Consider the following 7261-nt stretch of genomic DNA (forward strand, 5'->3'; position numbering starts at 1 on the left):
CAGACCATCAAAAACAAACTTGTTGTGCTCCCATGTAGGCAATTCAGTGACATGTTTACCTAGATGGCCTTCTAAGAGTACTCTAGTTGTTTTCTTAATTAGTTCAAGACAAAGTCAGTACCATGATAAATATTTAAACTGTTAAGTGAGCTAGATGGATTCAAGGATGTTCAAGTGATTCATAAAATATTGACAGAAATTTGCGGCATCTAATATTGATTGGAACACCTCTGACAGATCACTGTTAGAATATCACCTATGAAATCTGAAAATAAAACTTCTCTTGAACTTCTCTAAAGTGAAGTGAATACTCAAACTCTCCACAGGTTTCCTTATACCAAGGTACCAGCTAAGTCAGTAATAGGAGGCTTCTTCAACTTCTGAATATCATTCAGCTTACCTATGTTATCTGGTATTTTCATAGTAGCAGATGTGGCAACTGTGAAAAAAAAGCCATTAAACTCAAAGGTAATTTGTTACCAGTAATCATTAAAGTACCATCCCCCAAACAGGAGCCATGAGCCATCCAGTGGCACAAAAAGCCTGCTATATAGGCTTATCCTACAGCCATGTACAACCATCATCCAATAGAAGGTATAGAATTTCATTTGGTATCATGGCAGCCAACTGCTGGTAATAGATTAACTGTCCTAGAAAAAACCGAATCTGTACCTTAGCCAGCCAGATGCTAGTGCAAAGTACTGAAAAGGATGAAGAGCACTTCATGAGCATTTACAATGCTGATTACTGCTTCTGGAAATAGCTTTCAGACCTGATGAAACACCAATTCACATATTCAAAAAATTTAAAATATTTCAAGCAGTATTAAAAAAAAAAAAAAGAACACACTAGACATACTATGGTAAAACTACCTAAGACAAAGAGAATATCTTAAAAGCAGCCAAAGAGAGAGAAATAAGGACTATTTTTAAAGAGTGAAATTTATGCTAACTGATGACTTTTCAGCAGCAATAATAGAAGCCAGAAATAGTGCAGTGATAATTTCAGTATGCTCAATGAAAATAACTGCCCACTTTGAATTTAATACCCAGAGACTATATCCCCTATATATATCAAGAATAGAAAGCCAGATGTGATGGCTCACACCTGTAATCCTAGCACTCTGGGAGGCCAAGGTGAGTATATTGCCTGAGCTCACAGGTTTGAGACCAGCCTGAGCCAGAGTGAGACACCATCTCTAAAAATAGCTGGGTGTTCTAGTGGGTGCCTGTAGTCTCAGCTACTAAGGAGGCTGAGGCAAGAGGATCACTTGAGCCCAAGAGTTGGAAGTTGCTGTGAGCTATGATGCTACAGCACTCTACTGAGGGTGACAAAGTGAGACTGTCTCAAAAAAGAAAAATGGTGAAAACATTTTAAGATGAACAAAAATCAAGACTATTTGCTACCAAGAGATTTTAATGAAGACAATTCTAAAGGATGTACTTTAGTCGGAAGAAAAGGGACCTCAGATGGAAATTCTGGGATGAAATGAGAAATGAAGAACGAAGTGGTAAGTATGTGAGTCATTCTAAAATTTATCAACTTATAAATATACCAGTTTATAAAACAGTAGTAAAATTATTCTGTGGAGTTTAAATAATAATATATAATTAATATGATGACATAGTAATTATACTACTACATTATAAAATTAAATATTTTTTAACATATTATTAAACAATAATATACAAATGTATGGGCTGTAAAGCATTCTAAGATCCTTATGTTTTGCAGGATTTGGGTAAAGATCCGGATTCAGTTTGGACTTAAGTGTGTATATTGTCATTTCTTCAGTGACCACCAAAAATTGAAACAGTGTAGAACTCCCTAACTTGTAGAAGAAAATAAGGAAATTATTAATATTTACATCACTCATCTGTACTTATTCTTATCTGCATTCTACATCTCTGTGGATCTCTCCTTTAATGATAGATACAACAGAAAAAAAAATCAAATAACTTTGACTAATCTGGATACCACTCACAATACAGGAGTTTACAAACACAGCATGCCTCTCATTGTTTCATTCTTTTATTCTTTTACTTTGCCCAAGGGTCTCTACACTAAAAAAATAATGAATAAATATGCATATTGTAAGTTTATAACCTATTATAATTTATGATTTACTCTTTGGAAATAAAATGGTAGTATGTTAACATAGAAAAATAGAAAAGATGACAAAAATATTTGTAATTGCGACTGCCTCAATACCAAAAAATAAAAAAATAAAAAAAATTGACCTCAGGAGACAGGATGGAGCAAAATGGCTGAATAGAAACCTGCAGTGATCATCCTCCATAAAAATGACAAATTCAACAGCTTTCATACAAGCAAGCATCTTCAGAAGAACCAAATATCACATGAGCAATCATACTACCTGGTTTTAACATTATATTAAGGAAAGAGGCACTGAAGAAGGCAGAAAGGGCAGTCTTGCATTACCTGCACCACCCCTCCCCCAGCCGCTGGCAGTGTTGCCCCAGCATTCACAGTGAAGAGAGAATCTATGTGCCCAGGGGGGAGGGAAGTGATTGTATTACTTAGCACTGAAACTCAGGCCACCCTGCCACAGGGGAACACAGCACAGGGCAGAATTATGCTGGTGGCCATGTACTGAACATTTACACTAGCCTGGCCAGAAGAAAATTATTCTCCCTGAAAACTGAGTTCTGGCTATATACCACCACCAGCCTGAGGCCTGGACTAAATCCCCAAAGCAGTCAAGCCACAGATTAGGCAGACATTGGGCAATTCCTATGGCAGTGCTGGCTCAGAGTCAGTCAGACTTGGGGTGCACATGAGCAAGTAAGCCAGTATATGTATCAACCTTCCCCCAAATACAGGCAGAGTGGCTCAGGGAGAGTCTTTTTCCACTGAGGGAAAGGAAAGAGAAAAGTACAGATGACTCTGTTTTGCAACCTGGGTGCCAGCTCAGTCACAGCAAAATAAAGTATCATATAGACTCCTAAAGACACAGATTCCCGGTCTTGGTTGCTAGATGGCATTTCTGGCCCCACCCTGGGCCAGGAGGAAACATGCTGCTTCAAAGAGAAGGGCCCAATCCTGGCAGGATTTACCACCTGCTGACTAAAGACCCCTATGAGCTTTCTCACTAAAAGTCAGAGGTAGCCAGACAACTGTGACTACAAGCTTTAGGTGAAACTTAATTGGCTTCAGGGCTGCGGTGGTCATGAAGAAATGCCCACATCATTCCTCTTCTAATTCCAACAGCCCTGCATAGAAAATGATAGAGGAGAGTGAGAGATTGCCTGGTAATCCAGGGAATTCTCTCACACCTTACACAAGTTAACCAAGGCAATACCATCAGGAATCTGCAAGGGTCACAGCATTACTGGGCTTGGGGCAACCACAATACTGATATGACTACAGTGACCAAAGACCTAAATCACAACAAGCAATTCCCTTGAAATATTTTGAAAACCCCCTCTAGAAGGATAGGTTCAAAAAAGCCTAGATAGTGAAGATTAAAATAAATTAACTCTTCAATGCAGTCTTCAATGAACATCCACAAGCATCAAGAACATCCAGGAAAACATGACCTCATCAAATGAACTAAATGAGGGCTGGGCGTGGTGGCTCAAACCTGTAAGTCACCTGGAAGCCAAGGGGAATGGATTGCCTGAGCTCACAGGTTCAAGACCAGCCTGAGGCAGAGCGAGACCCCTGTCTCTAAAAATAGCCAGGCATTGTGATAGATGCCTGTAGTCCCAGCTACTTGGGAGGCTGAGGCAAGGGAATCGCTTGAGCCCAAGAGTTTGAGGTTGCTGCGAGCTGTGATGCTATGGCACTTTAATCAGGGGTCCTCAAACTTTTTAAACAGGCGGTCAGTTCATTGTCCCTCGGACCGTTGGAGGGCCAGACTGTGGGCCCGGGACAAGTTGCTGCAAAGCAGGACAGTCAGTGGCAAAAACAATGGCGGGCCGGATAAATGTCCTAGGCGGGCTGCATGTGGCCCACAGGCCGTAGTTTGAGGACACCCAAGAAGGTGACAAAGTGAGACTCTGTCTCGTTAAAAAAAAAAATAAAAAGAACAAAATGACCAAACCTGGCGTTACGAAGACATGTGACTTCTTTTTCTTTCTGAAAAAGAATTCAGAAAAATATTTTAAAATCTCCTGATAAGTTCAGTGAACTTTAGGACAACACAGAGGAATCAGAGAAATTTAACAAAGATTAAAATAATAAAAATAAATCAAGCAGAAATTCTGGAGCTGAAGAATTCAGTTGACAAACTGAGGAATGATTCTGAATCTCTGATCAACAGAATTAACCAAACAGAAGAAATAATTAGTGAGCATGAACATGGGATTTTTGAAAATATACAATCATAAGAGAAAAAAAAATGAAGAATGAAGCATGCCCATAAGATCTAGAAAATAGCCTCAAAAGGGCAAAGTAGGAGTTATTGGCCTTAAAGAGGAGGGAGGGAAAGAGAAAAAAGAGAGAGAGATTGGGGTAGGAAGTTTATTAAATAAATGACAACAGAGAACTTTCCAAACCTAGAGAAAGATATCAGGCACAGGAAGTTACTGAACACTAAGAAGATTTAACCAAACAAGACTATCTTAAGGCGTCTAATAATTAAGCTCCTAAAGGTCACAGACAGAGAAAAGGTCCTAAGGGAATCAAGAAAAAAGAAAAAAATAACATATAATGGAGCTCTGACATGTCTGGCAGCAAACTTCTCAGTGGAAACCTTACTTGTCAGGCAAGACATATTCAAAGTGCTAAAGGAAAAAAAAAACCCTTAACCTTAAATATTATATCCTACAAAGATATCTTTCAAGCATGAAGGAGAAATACTTTCCCAGACAAACAAAAGCTTGAGGGATTTCATCCACACCAAATTTGTCCTACAAAAATGTTAAAAGGAGTTCTTCACTCTAAAAGAAAAAGACACTAATGAACAATAAGAAATTATCTGAAGGTATCCAACTCACCAGTAACAGCCATTTACATTCAGCATTATTATTGATGGGTAAGGGTGTACTACTGCTATGTTGTTATTTGATTTCTGCTGCTTTGTGGTCCTCTCTCTTTCTTTCCTCCGTTTCTGTCTTCCCTTGTTAAAAGTGATTTTCTCTGGTAGTATGTTTTAATTTCTTGCTTTTTTTGTGTGTGTATCACTTATAGGGTTTTTGATTTGAGGTTACCATGACGCTTGCAATAAAACACTTTAAAACCACTTGTTTTAAACATGTGACAACTCTGCTTACAAATAAGCAAAGATAAATCTAACAAAAAGAGAGAGAGAAGACACAAATAAATAAAATCAGGAATGAAAAAAGGTACGTTACAACTGCTATGGCAGAAATCCAAAGGATTACTAGAGACTGTTATGAGCAACTATATGCCAAATACAGAAAACCTAGAAGAAACAGATAAGTTCCTAGACACATACAACCCACCAAGACTAAACTGAGAAGAAAACCAAAATCTGCGTAAACTGACAACAAGTAATAAGATAGAAGCAGTAATAAAAAGTCTTCCATCAAAAAAAGTCCAGGATCTGATGGTTTCACTGCTGAATTCTACCAAGCATTCAAAGAACTAGTTTTTTGTTTTGTTTTGTTTTGTTTTGTTTGAGACAGAGCCTCTAGCTGTCCCCCTGGGTAGAGTGCTGTGGCATCACAGCTCACAGCAACCTCCAACTCCTGGGCTCAAGCAAGTCTCCTGCCTCCCTGTCCCAAGTAGCTGGGACCATAGGCACCGGCCACAACTCTGGGCTATTTTTGGTTGCAGCCATCATTGTTTGGCGGCCAGGCTGGATTCAAACCCGCCAGCTCAGGTGTATGTGGCTGGCGCCTTAGCCACTTGAGCCACAAGCACCAAGCCAATATCAATCCTACTTAAACTATTCCAAAAAAATCAAAAAGGAGGGAATGCTCCCAAAGTTACTCTGCAAGGCCTAGTATCACCCTGATACCAGAACCAGACAAAGACACAAGAAAAAAGGAAAACTATAGGCAAATATCTCTGATGAACATAGATGCAAAAATTCCTCAACAAAACACCAGCAAAAAATTTCAACAACACAGTAAAAAGATTATTCATCATGATCAAGTGGCATTTACCCCCAAGGATACAAGCATGATTCAACATATGCAAATCAATCAATGTGGTACATCATATCAACAAAATAAAGGACAAAAATCATATGATCATTTCAAATGATGCCAAAAATATATTTGATAAAATTCAACATTGTTTCACAATAAAAACACAAAAACCTGAGTATAGAGGAAACTTACCACAAGATAAAAGTCATATATGACAGACCCACAGCTAGTCATTCTGAATAGGGAAAAACTGAAAGCCTTTCCTTTAAGATCTGGAACAAGACATGATGTTTACTTTCACCACTGTTATTCAACCTGGCACTGGAAGTTCCAGCTGGAGCTATCATTCTAGAGAATAAAATACAGGCGGATTCAAACTGGAAAGGCAGAAGTCAGATTGTCCTTGTCTGCAAATGGTCTGATCTTATATCTAGGGAAATCCAAGAACTCCATAAAAAAAAAAAAAAAAAAAAAAACTATTAGAATGGATAAAGAAAGTCAGTATATTTGCAGGATACAAAATCTATATATAAAAATCATTTTTCATCACCATCAGTTTTCTTTTTTCTGGTTTATTTATTAATTTGAGTGGATTATTGCCTAATAACTGAATGTTAAAGTGTTCATGAATTGTGGTCTAAATATAAATGTTTACTAGATATATACAGTTGATATTTATTCAAACAGATATAGTTGATCTTCATTTTTATAGGATTCTGCATTTAGGAATTTGTTACTCAGTAAAATATGTTTGTCAAGGTCATAAAAAAAAAAAAATCACTAGCATTTCCATATGCTAACAGAAAACAACCTGAAAAAGAAACCAAGAAAATAATCCTATTTATCATAGCTACACATAAAGTAAAATATTTAGGAATAAACTTAACCAAAGAAGTGAAAATATCTCTGTAATGAAAACTATAAAGCATTGATAAAGAAATTGAGGTGGATAGAACAAAAGGGAAGACATTCTATGTTTGTGGATTAGAAGAATCAATATTGTTAAAACATCCATTTTATCCAAAGCAATCTACAGTTCAATGCACTCCCAATCAAAATACCAATGACATTCTTCACAGAAAAAGAAAGTATCATCCTAAAATTTTTTTTTTTTTGAGACGGAGCCTCAAGCTATCCCCCTGGGTAGAGTGCCATGGCATCACACTCACAGCAACCTCCAA

The 7261-nt window shown here is 37.6% G+C and overlaps 1 pseudogene; it reads left to right on the forward strand.

Annotated features, from left to right (window-relative positions):
* The first annotated feature begins 616 nt into the window (after positions 1-616).
* LOC100966036 overlaps positions 617-7261 on the forward strand; it is a 13739-nt pseudogene continuing 7094 nt past the window's right edge.

The sequence above is a fragment of the Otolemur garnettii genome, unplaced genomic scaffold (assembly GCF_000181295.1).
Source record: "Otolemur garnettii isolate 467f Iridium unplaced genomic scaffold, OtoGar3 scaffold00031, whole genome shotgun sequence".
In the NCBI taxonomy this organism is placed as follows: Eukaryota; Metazoa; Chordata; class Mammalia; order Primates; family Galagidae; genus Otolemur; species Otolemur garnettii.